Source organism: Nilaparvata lugens, chromosome 2, assembly GCF_014356525.2.
Source record: "Nilaparvata lugens isolate BPH chromosome 2, ASM1435652v1, whole genome shotgun sequence".
Classification (NCBI taxonomy): Eukaryota; Metazoa; Arthropoda; class Insecta; order Hemiptera; family Delphacidae; genus Nilaparvata; species Nilaparvata lugens.
The window spans coordinates 88,750,221-88,765,645 of NC_052505.1; the positions used below are offsets into that span (position 1 = coordinate 88,750,221).

The 15,425-nt window shown below is 35.6% G+C and overlaps 1 protein-coding gene across 1 annotated transcript in view; it reads left to right on the forward strand.

Annotated features, from left to right (window-relative positions):
- Positions 1 to 15,425, forward strand: part of LOC111062258 (acid sphingomyelinase-like phosphodiesterase 3b) — a 320,678-nt gene that overhangs the window by 29,209 nt on the left and 276,044 nt on the right. The window lies entirely within an intron of this gene.

The following is a 15,425-nucleotide window of genomic DNA, read 5'->3' on the forward strand; positions in this document are numbered from 1 at the left end:
CTATTTAATAACACATGCTGCTTTGTTGATAATGGAAATCAGAGTAACTCGGTATTCCAAGAAATTTTTATCAAATTTTTTTTGGAAAAAGTACAGTACATGTATGTGAGAGCACTAGGGAGACCATATTATTGCTCTCATAACGCACAACTTGCAAATTGTCATATACAATGTAAAATAAAATTGAGCTCACATTAAAGTAGATCATAAATGTGTTCTTGCAAAGTATGGTAATGTTGATGTTGATATAAAGAAAATAAAAATCTCAGTACCCTTTTTTTAAATTTTATTTTTATTTTAAATTTTTTTTGTGATAAAATTTTTCAAAAAAGGTACTGAGATTTTTATTTTCTTTATATCTATATTAGAAGTAGCCCTATACAGAAAAGAGATAAATAATATGGTAATGTTGTCTCTTTTCTGTATTATTTTTTCTTTTTTTGTTGCATTATTTATTTATCCACCTCATATCACTTGAAAATGGCGTGAATGTTGGAACATTTTGTGATAAAATAATTCAAAAAAGTGTACTGATATTTCTATTTCTATTTATATGGTAATGTTCTATCGATGGAATAAGGTTTTTTATTATTTCATCAAATTAATGTGAGTGGTTGAAAATCAATTATTCTATTAGGATCACAATTATTCAATTCTTTGTGAGAGATACATTCCAACAAGCTAAAATATATAATCTGTGTGGAGGTTATCCTTTTGATTTCACAATATAGTACAGGCAACTTGAATGAAACAAATACCTATCAGGTTAGTGAGAGAGTTCCATGAAGACTTGCAAACAACTGGTGAATGCAAGGAGGCGAATGCCGGTGCATGATGATTATTTGGGCATTCCTCATCCAGTGTAAATCACCAGACAAAGTTCTGATCGCAGCTCAACTGTTCAGTTGGCGTTGGATGGTAATTTTCTAGAGCCGGTAAAATATAGGCGAGCTGCTACACTGGTGCTGCATTCTCTACCCGGCAAGCGCGAAAGGAATTCAATTTTACCGCCACCCGCTTTATGCGCCCATTTTTCGCTTCATGCTCAAGCAAAACCTTTTAGCATCCGTATCGTTAAATTTCAGCATATACGACGTTCGTTCGCTTCTCTGAAACTCGGCCGCCGCTAAAATAATGAGCGCAAAAAAGCCGGTTTTGTTTTCACACTCGATATCGGGCATCATCCATTCTATCGCCAACTCTGAAAAAATGTTCCAGTTTTTCCTCTATCGATTTCAATGGTGCACAGTGTAGGAAATTGATTATCTTCACTTGCTATGAAGCAAAATGGATATGCATCTATTACTTGAATAGGATCCGATTTGTGGGCAACAGTGTATTGAAAACATATCAGAAAACTTTGAGAAAAATCAATTTTTTCCAATCCTGTTCTCTTGGTTAATTGAATACTGCTCATCTTGATCAAAATGTGCATTCGTTGCAATAAAATCAATGTATCTCATGTGGTTTCCTAGCCTTTGACAAAAAAATATTTTTTTATGCTTGGGACCAAAAATTTACAATTCAATACCAAGTAACATGAGGGAAGAATTCAGTAGACACAAGTTCAAGAAAAGTTTATTTCCCTGGTTAGTTGATATTGGAGTAGAAAATTGTGAAAATTTAGTTAGACTGTAAATATTGAAACAATTTATTCTTCATTCTTTTCGTTTACTAGTTTTTCATTTTTCATAAATCAACATTCTAATAACTATCATCCTCAATAGAACAATAATATTCATCTACTTATTTCATAATTTTGTTTGTATTATAAATTTTTACTAATTTCAATATAAAGAAACTTTAACCCTATATCACTGAATGAGGTTTGTAAATAGTAATTATAACACGCAACAAGCAACTAATAACTTATACCCCAACACGTATTATTTATAGTGGGGCGTATATTTTTTCATTGAATTATCTTTGCCTATTATTATTAATGCATAAATTATTCAATGCATAAAACTTCATTGTTTCAATTGTATTAATTATTGTTATAGGATTCTAATTTGTATTGTAATTGTTTTCGATGAATAAACTTTGATTTGTTTTGATTCATCAGAGACAAATACACCTAATTATAAAATTATTGGAAATGGGACAATGTTTGTTAAGGCAGTTGAGGAAGATAGGACAACAGCGGTGCCGATTCTCGGCTTTTTCCCCGACATCTGTAGAGGAAAGCTGATATCGGTATATACAATATAACTGTTGAAAATAATCAATATATTTCTTTCGGCGAAAAATGTATTTTTCATGATTTAATAATAAATTCACATGATTGAAATTGGATATTTAGTTTTAACATGTTTTAAATAAAAAATGATACTTCATGTTTCTATATTATTTTTATTAATTAGTCAACTAATTGTTAGAAAACGATTGGCAACGTTGCGGAGCTAGAAAAGGAAAGCGCTATCTGCTTTGTCGAATGATAGACAACGATAGCAACCCCAATGCTAATCGAATACTGCCATTATGATCTACCCCACTATAATAGGCATTTTATAAAGAACTCACTGACCTGAATGAAACTTCTGAAAAGTAAGAGAAATCATGATAGCGTCTTTATCGCAATTCACATGAGAATCTAGAGTTCCAATGAAAGAATTGCATTGTATAAGTATTTTGTTGTATCATATTGCTAAAACTTGATGTGAGATGAACCCTACCGAAATATAATTCATCACAACAGAAAATTTTTATTCTTTGTTAGATTGTTTTGTGATGTGATATAGAAACATCTCTCTCATCATCTAATGAATTACTCCTTCCATTATATAGAGTAGGTGAAAAGTCCGAGAACGGCTTAATATATCTCATACACAAAAGTAAATTGACGGTGGGTGTGATTAGGGATCCTATTCAAATTGATAAAACTACTTTACGATGTCATTAAGAATCTTGTCCACCATCTTGGATCCGCCATATTGAATGCAACTTCATTTTTTTGAATGGGAAGGTGGTCATGCGACTCATGATTTCGATAGGGAATTTCAAGAAAAAATGAATGGCGGAAACCGCATATCGATATCTCAAACCGTTCAAAAGATATTCAAATTATCATCAGTACCTTGCAAATCAGAAATGAAATACATGAGTGGTATTGATTAATAATGTGAATATATTCTAAACGGTTTGAGATATCGATGTGCGGTTTTCACCATTCATTTTTTCTTGAAATTCCGTATCGAAATCATGTATCGCATGACCACCTTCTTATTTAAAAAAATAAAGTTGCTTTCAATATGGCGGATCCAAGATGGCGGACCACATTTTTAAACTCATGGTGAAGTAGAATAATATTCAATTGGATTAGGATCCCCAATCACACCCACCATCACATTACCTTTGTGTATGAGATATTAAGCCGTTCTCGAACTTTTCACCCACTCTGTATATTACAAGATATATTAAGAGAGGACTTTTGTTATATATCTCCGTTATTCAATTCATCATTTCTCTACAATCATCAACTGCTATCATCATCTTCGAAAATTAAATACAGCTATGGAAAGAGTATTCGAGTATAGGAATCCATTCCAAAACAGAAAGGAACTAAAAATAGGAAAATACCACGGATGCTGTGGTTGCCTTATTGTTTGGAGGTGGTGCAGCGTAGGAGATGGATCAGTACATTACTCAGGAGGAAGTAGAGGAATCCACGCGTGTGCGTGATATGAGTACAAAAGGAAGATAAAGACGGGAAGGAATGACAGGAAATAGCAGGGATGGCAAAGTTTAGCATTAGAAATGTCGTCCGCGTACTCAGTAACACCTAGTGAAGTCAAAAGTCGTCTCCTGGATGGCTTCTATATATAAGAATTCCACTTTCAGAATAATGTCGTGTGGTTGAAGTTGAAGTTGGACGAACATGTGATGATTGCAACAGCTCAATCTGAGGAATCTTTGATATGAATCATTTGAATACTTTAAATTAATTGAATAACAGATACTAGTAATCAATTATAATAATTATTAGTCTAGTGCACAAGTTGATCCTTACCATTATGCTAGTCGAGAAACAATATGAAAAATTATATTCGACTTATGCAAACAATGTGAATAATTATTATATACAATCATTTCAATCTCAATTATACTCTTCCCAAGAGCATTATAATGAATTATTACTGGCATATTATTTTCATTACAGAGAAATTTAGAGTTTCATGTGACAAGCATATCCTGGATACTATTCCCAACACCCAACACAGGCCTCTTATACTGGAGGTGGTTCCATCAATCAGGGTGAGGAAGATCCCTCTGAAAAGGAGATTCAACTTTAAAAAAGCAAATTGGAACTCCTTCACAACCCAGATGGAAACTGGAGTAGTAAATCTTCAGCCACATCCAGCAGACTACGGAGAGTTTTTGAATCTGCTAAAAACTACATCTTATAGTACCATACCACGGGGCTGTAGACAACAATATATTCCAGGATTCTCCAACAAACTCCAGCAACTGTACAATGACTACATGAAATCCTTCAATGCTAACCCTTTTTCAGATAACACTCACAAACTAGGAGTAGAGCTAAATTCAAGTATTGCAGACTGCAGAAGGCAAACTTGGTGCAAGGTGCTTGAGGAAGTAGACATGAAGAGAAATAGCTACAAAGCTTGGCAACTGATTCGGAAACTGAATTGTGAGAGTCAACCAAAAAGCCTCCATACCAATGTTTCTCCAAAGCAGGTGGCTCAGGTCCTGATTGAAAATGGTAAACCCGAAAGTAGAATCAGACAGAAGAAAATTATAAGATGTCCAAATAGAGAAACCAGCACCTTTCAGGATCCATTAAGGATAGACGAAATTGATACCGCAATAAGATCACTGATGCCTCGTAAGTCACCAGGCATGGATGAAGTTTTCAATGAACATCTCCTCCACCTTGGTCCCATAGCAAAAAAGTGGATCACAGACTTATTTAACAACATAATTGTCCACAAGCATTCCTGCAATTTGGAAGAAATCAAAGATCATTGCAGTTTTCAAACCTGGAAAAGACCCTGAGTGCCCAAAATCTTACCGCCCAATCTCACTTCTGTCCAATGTGTATAAACTTTTTGAGACAGTTATTCTCAACAGAATATCCTTTCTCCTAGAAAGCAAAATAATTCCTCAACAAGCTGGGTTCCGCTCAGGAAAATCATGTACAGGCCAAGTACTGAACCTAACTAAGTACATTGAGGATGGTTTCCAGGAGAGGAAGGTCAGTGGCATGGTTCTGGTTGATTTGTCAGCAGCATACGATACAATCAGCCATAGACAACTCCTCCAAAAACTGTATAATATGACATATGATCACGGCTTGATAAAGGTAATCCGCTTGATGCTAACAGATAGACGTTTCCAAGTACACATAAGAAACAACTGTAGCGAGTGGTATAAGCAAAAGAATGGTCTACCACAAGGAAGTGTCTTAGCTCCTGCCCTATTCAATGTTTTTGTGAATGACCAACCAATTGGAGACAGCACAAAGCATTTCATTTATGCTGATGACCTGGCAGTAGCAGCCAGAGGAGAAACATTTGAAGAAGTTGAGGACAAGCTTAACCGTTTTATCCCAGAGTTAGATGCCTACTACAAAGCAAATCTCCTGAAGGTGAACACTACAAAGACTGTAGTCAGTGCTTTCCACCTCAAAAATAAGGAAGCCAATAGGGAGCTTAAAATCTTTTGGTCTGGCCAGCAGTTGACACATGTAGCGAACCCAACTTACCTTGGTGTGCAATTGGACAGAAGCTTGACATTCAAAGGACACTGTGAAAAAACAAAAAAGAAGGTCAACTCCAGAAATGCACTTCTACGCAAACTGACTGGCTCTGCCTGGGGTGCTGATGCTCAAACTCTGCGTACAACAGCCTTAGCCCTGTGCTTCTCCACTGCGGGATATGCCTGTCCTGTGTGGAGCCGATCAGCCCATGCTAAGAAGGTAGATGTGGCCCTCAATGAAAGCTGCAGAATTGTGACAGGTTGTCTGAAACCAACGAAAACTCACTACCTGTATCAACTCAGTGGGATAGCCCCTCCATCAATCCGAAGAGAAATAACTGGTAGGACTGAGCGTACTCGACAGGTTGATGACAACAGACACCCAATGTTCGGCCACACCCCTGCAAATCACCGACTGAAGTCCCGACGCAGCTTTCTGACAGAGACACAGGAGCTTGGCTCCTCGGCTCCACAGGAAAGAATTAGATTATGGCATGAGAGTACAGACCCCACTGACTTGGTGTTGAGGGAGCAACTTCCAACAGGAGCAGAGCTGTCATATGGTAAATGGAAAACTCTGAACCGCCTCAGAGCAGAGTGTGCCTGCACAAAAGAAAATCGCACAACTTGGAGGCTGATTGAGGACCCGTACTGCGACTGTGGCGATATCCAGTCAGATGACCACCTCCTGAAATGCTGTCTTGCACCAGCATGCACTCGACAAGACCTCTTTTAATTTAATGACGAAGCTGTTAAAACAGTGGATTTTTATTTCAATTTAGGCATTTAATCACCTATCACCTGACACGCACGAACTGGCATATTCATAAATTCAATCAATCAATTCATTTATTTCACAAACAAACATAATACAGAATAAAAAAGAAAGATATAAAAATGTGAAATAAAAGTGGACAATCCTAGGCATAAGCCCGATTGGGGCGTTGTACTACTCCTAATAAAACAACTAAGAATACTCAGAGGAGTAAGGCCGCTCCGCTCTATAAATAAACTTGGCATAATAAATTATAACTAGAAAGAAAATACATTTATAATGTATTACCATAGAGAAACATTAGCGTGAGAAGATATCCCAACTTTTACTGTTATCTCAAGCCGATTACTGTCGATTATTGTAAATTTCTACTGTTTTGTTGGGGTGAGAGTGTATGAACGGCACAATTTGAGAGACTACCAGCGTCACACAGCTACATGGGAAAGAACTAAGTGAACTATCGGCTTGGGATAACAGTAAAAGTTGGGACATAAACGCCCTATACCATGGGATATCTACTTATGCTATCGTTTCTCTATGGTATTACATTTATTTTTAATACAATTTATTGTGCATTGTTCATTCTATTTGTTCATTGTTCATTCTATTCATTCTGTCTATCGACTGCGCCCTAACTTCGCCCTCCCAGGTCAAAAATAAAGGCAGTCATTCATTCTATTCGTTTTGAAACTTTTAGCAAATAAATTCGATTTTATTTGAATTAAGCTAATAATAATCACGGAGGAACCCTATCCAAACTACGAACACGTCTTTCTTTCACATTACGATTGAAAAATTGGTGTTACCATTGTAAATAAAAAAACATCAATAAACACCCTATCATAATATGATATAAGACTCTCCAATATAATACATGAATAGCAGTTTAGAAATATCAAAGCCACAAATATTTTATGAGGAGAAATCTTGAATTCTCTCAAATTTAGATTCAACTGGAGTTCCCACTTACACCTTCTGTTGAGATCTCATTTCGTATCATATCGGTGAAAAAGTGAAGGCAGAACTCAGCTGCACCATAATTTATGCTATACATAATTCATCGACTTTATTGAGTTCCTTGAAATTCTAAAGACAGTCCTTTCTCCAAACTTTGGATGATCGTATCAGGTGAGGAGTAGTGAGGGATAGCTGTGACACCTGTCCAATCGCACAAGCTTCCTTCTCACCCATTTGCTACAATTATTATTCTCATCTCTGTTCTCTTTCCACATCATGATCTGTCAAAGTCTCTCTCTTTCATAACAAGGAAGATTTCTACAGGAGGTCTCAGTTATCCATAACCCAGCATGCTTCCATTTTGAATAATAATGATAATAATAAATTCGACTTTATTTCTGCGTAAAATTGTGAAAAATGAAAAAATATCAGCAACAATAAGCACACAGGTCATCTGCTACATTTTAAGATAAGAATACAGCTAATTTTCTTCTCTACAAGAGCTATTGTAACATAAAATAATTATAAAAATAGCAAGCAGATAGGCGATAAACAACTCCACTAGATAGTACCAGAGAAAACTACTATAATGTATTCTACCAACTGCTGTATTCTAACTGCTGCTGTATTCTGTGATAGTTCAGCAGAAAACGAAAAAAAACACATCAATAGATTCCTCGACTGGAGCTACAATGAAATAATAATGAGCAACAGCTCAAGAAAAAATGCACAAGATTTGAAAATATACATAGAAACACTCAAATAACACTCATTCATTTTATTTTAAAGACTTCATAAATAGATTTGTCAAATGCAAAATATAATGAAGATTGCTAATGATTATTATAAATTATATTGATTATGTCTAATTGACATTGTTATTCAATTATAAGATCTTTCTTGCTATGAAACTGATATATTCGATCTCTTATTTGAACTAAAATACACGCTTGTGTCAAAACGCCAAGCCTCCTACAATGATTGTCAATCACGTATGATATGGGCCTATTGAGACGTCCTTCTCACATTCTACATACGTTACTCTCTCTAACGGATAGATGAATATTGTAGACTACTATTATTTTTGTTGAGTTCTCTGAACAAATTTCCAACTTTGCTGAACATTTTTGATAATAAACGATCACAAGTTCAAGGCCGATAAGAATGCTGTGTTTCTGCATTTTAATAACTGAGGTAGACTTCTGAATATTCTGGAGGCTTTAGAAATATAGAGAAGATTTAAATATTATTCTCCTGGATTTAAAAGATTCTCTACCAATTTATTCATATATTTATTAGGATAGCACAAAAAATACAATAGTTGGAGAAGAAAAAACAGGCTATTGCCCAAAACATCTTCAATTTCCTAATTTTGTCTTGAATATTTTTGTCCAAATATTATTGTCCAAATATTATGTGAGTCATGTCCATTCCAATTTATACACCAAATCATCAATCACCATTATTGTAGATTATTTTCCATTTCCACGACTTATTCGTCTTACTGCATACATATTTCCCCCACCTGTGCGTGTTCGTTCGGATCAATTGCATTGCATCTATGCTTGCCTGGAATAAAGAGCTATTATTGAAAGAGCAGAGTGGATTGCGGGAGGAAGCCATGTTTACTCTGGAAGCAACCAATCGAGCAGCCTGGTCGATAAGAACAATAGCCTGTCTGCTTCGAACATATCAGGTCGGCCAAGATTGTATTGTTTGCTCCAAGCTCCCATCATCTTCCAAGCACTTCGCTTGGAATTTCATGAAATTTTCCAAACTAAGAATCATCTCATTTAATGATGTTAGTTTTGTAGAGGTTCTCATTATTTCAATCCGCAACCAATCGATTCTAGGGTATCGAAAGCATTTTAGATATCACAAACATGATATCCACAGGATATCTCGAATACGATATAAGCCTCATCATGGTAAATATTAAAAAAGCATTTTCAACATCCCCAATGATTCTGAATCATGGTTGAACCAAATACCACATTATCATTGGATCACAAAGACGTCTAAGACTTGGTGGAAGTCAACCTATTAGAAAATGGGATGCAGTGGAATGCATTGATGTAATATAAACAAATAATCCACTTAACAACGTGTAAAGTATTAGTGGCTGAAGTCAAAGACGTATAATACAAACAATAAACTCTCAATGTATATTTTATCTATGATGATGTACTAAATTATAAATCTTTGTTTAGGACACCAAATGGTATAGCAATCCATGTCATGTCTATCATGTTTTATTCACTCTCAATATACATTATAGTCTTTTGAATTCCAATATTTATAAGTCAGCTAGACTGCGATCTGCATCGTGACATCAAAACGGATATAATGAATGTCTTAAAAATATGTCTTATCATATTTTACACAAGAATTACTCTACTTTCGAGGGTTCTAACACTCATATTATTCTTTACTCTTCATAGATTCATACAATAAGTACATCATTAAAATTATAGAGAGAAAAAAAAAGGTAACCTTGTGCTATTCCTCTCCCAAATTTAGATAAGGTTACACATAGTTCGAAATAGGTCAATTCTTTCTATTGTATTAAATTTGGTTAAAACTTAATTTTCTATGTTATTAAATATTGTATAAGTTATAGTATGTATAGGATTTACAAATGGTTTTTCCTTTATATCCCAAACAGCGGTCGATGTCTACGCTCGAAGTCTATGCTCGATGTCTATGCTGGATGTCCATGCCCGAAGTCCATGATTGAAGCCAGGTCCCATATTCCACGTTCCATGGTGAGGCTGCAAGTCTACATTCGGTGAACCAGACCGATGATTACGAATCCAGGACGTCCAGTCTAATTATTCTGGTACGAGGACTGGTCCAGACGAATCTGGGAAGATTCCACCGGAGTTCGTAATGTACAAACCCGCCACACCACAAGATTCGCCATCTTCAATAATATCGACGTATAAGGATATCAGCCAAACTTCGTAACATCGCCCATATGGATAAAGTGTAAACAGTGCTCGCGAAAAGTAAAATATTGCAAAAGTGTTCATCGATTAAAAGGGTTTTGGGGCGCCCCTCCTCAACATATAAGGTATTTATCTGAATCACTATGTATTGAGATCAAAATGTAATCTGTTTATTTTATATTCATAATTTGTTGCACCGTTTAATCTGTTTTCAATATTTAATTAGATGCTTCTTTTAACTATCGATAACTGTACAATTGATTTGATTCTATATTTAAATTTGTCCAATTCTGTTTATCTTCAAAATTAAATTTAACACACATGCTTACTACCGAATATATCGTTTTATTACAATACTACCCATTTGCAATGTTTAAGGTCTGTAGACTGCTGTCAATTAATTAAGTATACGTTAATGAATTATTCCGGTCTTTCTTACTTTGTGTTGATGGAATTGATTCCTAAATCTGTCGGTTTGAATCCAGTTTCATAGCATACAGTGGAAGGATTGAATAAAACAAAATAAAAACGTTTCACTAATTTATTTATAATATAAATATATTATATTTATTAGGATAGCACAAAAAATACAATAGTCGGAAAAGAAAAAAAAAGGCTAGGCCCAAAACCATACAAATCATCAATCACCATTATTGTAGATTATTTCCATTTCCACGACTATTCGTCTTACTGCATACATATTCCCCCCCCCACAGTGCGTGTTCGTTCGGATCCATTGCATTGCATCTATGCTTGCCTGGAATAAAGAGCTATTATTAAAGAGCAGAGTGGATTGCGGGAGGAAGCCATGTTTACTCTGGAAGCAACCAATCGAGCAGCCTGGTCGATAAGAACAATAGCCTGTCTGCTTCGAACATATCAGGTCGGCCAAGATTGTATTGTTTGCTCCAAGCTCCCATCATCTTCCAAGCACTTCGCTTGGAATTTCATGAAATTTTCCAAACTAAGAATCATCTCATTTAATGATGTTAGTTTTGTAGAGGTTCTCATTATTTCAATCCGCACCAATCGATTCTAGGGTATCGAAAGCATTTTAGATATCACAAACATGATATCCACAGGATATCTCGAGTACGATATAAGCCTCATCATGGTAAATATTAAAAAAGCAATTTTCAACATCCCCAATGATTCTGAATCTTGGTTGAACCAAATACCACATTATCATTGGATCACAAAGACGTCTAAGACTTGGTGGAAGTCAACCTATTAGAAAATGGGATGCAGTGGAATGCATTGATGTAATATAAACAAATAATCTAATTAACAACGTGTAAAGTATTAGTGGCTGAAGTCACAGACGTATAATACAAACAATAAACTCTTAATGTATATTTTATCTATGATGATGTACTAAATTATAAGTCTTTGTTTAGGACACCAAATGGTATAGCAATCCATGTCATGTCTATCATGTTTTATTCACTCTCAATAACATTATAGTCTTTTGAATTCCAATATTTATAAGTCAGCTAGACTGCGATCTGCATCGTGACACCAAATCATCAATCACCATTATTGTAGATTATTTTCCATTTCCACGACTTATTCGTCTTACTGCATACATATTTCCCCCACCTGTGCGTGTTCGTTCGGATCAATTGCATTGCATCTATGCTTGCCTGGAATAAAGAGCTATTATTGAAAGAGCAGAGTGGATTGCGGGAGGAAGCCATGTTTACTCTGGAAGCAACCATCGAGCAGCCTGGTCGATAAGAACAATAGCCTGTCTGCTTCGAACATATCAGGTCGGCCAAGATTGTATTGTTTGCTCCAAGCTCCCATCATCTTCCAAGCACTTCGCTTGGAATTTCATGAAATTTTCCAAACTAAGAATCATCTCATTTAATGATGTTAGTTTTGTAGAGGTTCTCATTATTTCAATCCGCAACCAATCGATTCTAGGGTATCGAAAGCATTTTAGATATCACAAACATGATATCCACAGGATATCTCGAATACGATATAAGCCTCATCATGGTAAATATTAAAAAAGCATTTTCAACATCCCCAATGATTCTGAATCTTGGTTGAACCAAATACCACATTATCATTGGATCACAAAGACGTCTAAGACTTGGTGGAAGTCAACCTATTAGAAAATGGGATGCAGTGGAATGCATTGATGTAATATAAACAAATAATCCACTTAACAACGTGTAAAGTATTAGTGGCTGAAGTCAAAGACGTATAATACAAACAATAAACTCTAAATGTATATTTTATCTATGATGATGTACTAAATTATAAATCTTTGTTTAGGACACCAAATGGTATAGCAATCCATGTCATGTCTATCATGTTTTATTCACTCTCAATATACATTATAGTCTTTTGAATTCTAATATTTATAAGTCAGCTAGACTGCGATCTGCATCGTGACATCAAAACGGATTTAATGAATGTCTTAAAAATATGTCTTATCATATTTTACACAAGAATTACTCTACTTTCGAGGGTTCTAACACTCATATTATTCTTTACTCTTCATAGATTCATACAATAAGTACATCATTGAAATTATAAAGAGAAAAAAAAGGTGACCTTGTGCTATTCCTCTCCCAAATTTAGATAAGGTTACACATAGTTCGAAATAGGTCAAATCTTTCTGTTGTTCACTTATAGACACTTATATCATAATTTTGGGGTTGGATCAAAATTTCGAATTTATTAGTGGAGATTCATAACGGCATCTATATGAATTTCATCATACAGTGTTGAGAATACTTAATATTGCATTGGTGTTGATGAGCGATCTCCGATGAGCGATCAGAGAAAAAGTAGTCCACTGAGCGATCCATTGTTAAGAATAGCAATAAGGATAGACAGACGCTATGGATGGGATGACTAGGGTTATCAATCATCGGGGACAGTGACGGTATACTCACAATACGATATTGATGATGATGATGATTGAATCAGTCATACCTACCACCCCCCATAAAAAGGAATCATTTGTTGAATAATATTGTATCCAATGAACAATATATTCCATATGTAAATTTTACAAACTGTTTTAAAATTCAACATTACTGTAACCATCGCATTTAGTATACAATTTTTACAGTATTCATGGAATACAAGTGTATGATTAGTTGAGTTGAGACAATAATAGCACCATCTTCCACTGAACCCACAGATAACTCACACTTCCATAACCCACTCACACTTCATATATAAGACTAGCCGTCAGGCTCGCTTCGCCCGCCATATCCATCTAGTCAGGGGGCTCCGCCCCCTGGACCCCCGACTGGATCGTCCAAGAATGAGATCAGCAGGCTCGCTTCGGTCGCCTGCATTTTTCATTCGAGCATTTTTATCATATGTTAGGACGATCCAGTCGGGGGTCTGGCTAAACGGATATGGCGAGCGAAGCGAGCCTGACTGCTAGTAATATAAGATTCCCAGGAATAGCTCTGATTGAAGTAGCAGTGCCCAATCAATTTTTCCGCAATAAATGCATTTAAATCTTCAACTTGGTGCCAACCTAACAAAGTCAACTCAACTTTATGCCAACCTGACAAAATTACTAATTAAGTTACCAGTTAACAACTGTTTCGAAGAGGTACTCTCTCTAGATTATAGTTCTATATTAACATATGGTATGGACATTTTTCAATTATAATTAAGAGAATAAGAAGAATATACAATCATGCTGAAAGACGAACTTTAAACCCTTAAAAACCACCCTTAGAGTTAAAATATTGCCAAAAGATTAATTCTTAGTGCGCCTCTAAAGGGCCAACTGAACATACCTACCAAATTTGAACGTTTTTGGTCTGGTAGATTTTTAGTTTTGCGAGTGAGTGAGTGAGTGAGTCAGTCAGTCAGTCAGTCAGTCAGTCAGTCAGTCAGTCAGTCAGTCAGTCAGTCAGTGCCATTTCGCTTTTATATATAGATTCTATAATGTAATCTTATGCCAAGCTCTAGGCTTACAACATAATATTCAATTGAGATTTGATAATCTAGGTTCATATTGGATTCACTCTCCAGGAAATAATAATTATTCTTGATTTCACATGAAAACAATGACTCTGATCGCATTCAATTGGAAGTACCGATGTGAATTCCATTCACGAGTACGAACAAGTTGGAAGCGAGTTGAGTGAGTTGAAGGCGAGTTGAGTTGAGTGAGTAAGGCCGCATTCCACCATTATATTAGCAGCTTCTCAGTCGGTATCAAGAAGTGGAGGGCCTACTTGCCTGCTATCGCTACTCATCTTCCACCTGCTGATGAAACGCCATCGCAATAACAGAGCCGCAGCCGCAGCTGTTGTTATGCTGAGTTGGTCTCTGGAATGTTGCCGTAACCCTTGAGTCTCCTCCAACTTTGGCCTTTGGTTGGATCAATGTAGTTTGCTTGAATTTGATTACTATTTAGAAACCGACTGCTACTGGAACATTAGAAATGATCCAACCCTATCTGACAAACACGTCGATATCTTATACGTTTAAAATAAATTGGACTAGCAGGTAACCCGTGCTCCGCAAGGGTCTAATTCAAAACTCTACGTACTGAAATGTTGGAGGCCATATATCTATATGTATCCAAAATTTCAAGTTAATTAGTTCTTAGTTGAGATGTTGTTATCATATTATATATATTATAGATAAGGTCTGCAATAAATCTGCAAATTAATATATAAATCTAAAAAATTGGAAGTTCATTAATGATAAATTACAATAGTTATGAATAGTTTTATAATGGGGAGTATGAAGTCGAAAAAGGCAAATTGCCTTATCCTTGTAGGAAAACGACGACGAATTATTTTATAATCCACCCTTATCATCTAAATAATTTCAGAATGAATGAGCTTGTGAATTTTTCATCATGAAATGCTTTAAATGGATAGAATACAGTATTTTGAGTAATATTTTGATAAAAACAGTTTGTACCATTCCATCTCCATCAGCATCATCCTTGAAATGATGTGAACAAAAACTGAAATGATAAATTTATTGAGAATTCATCCAATGTTAAGAATGGCTGTACCGGGGACCCATGA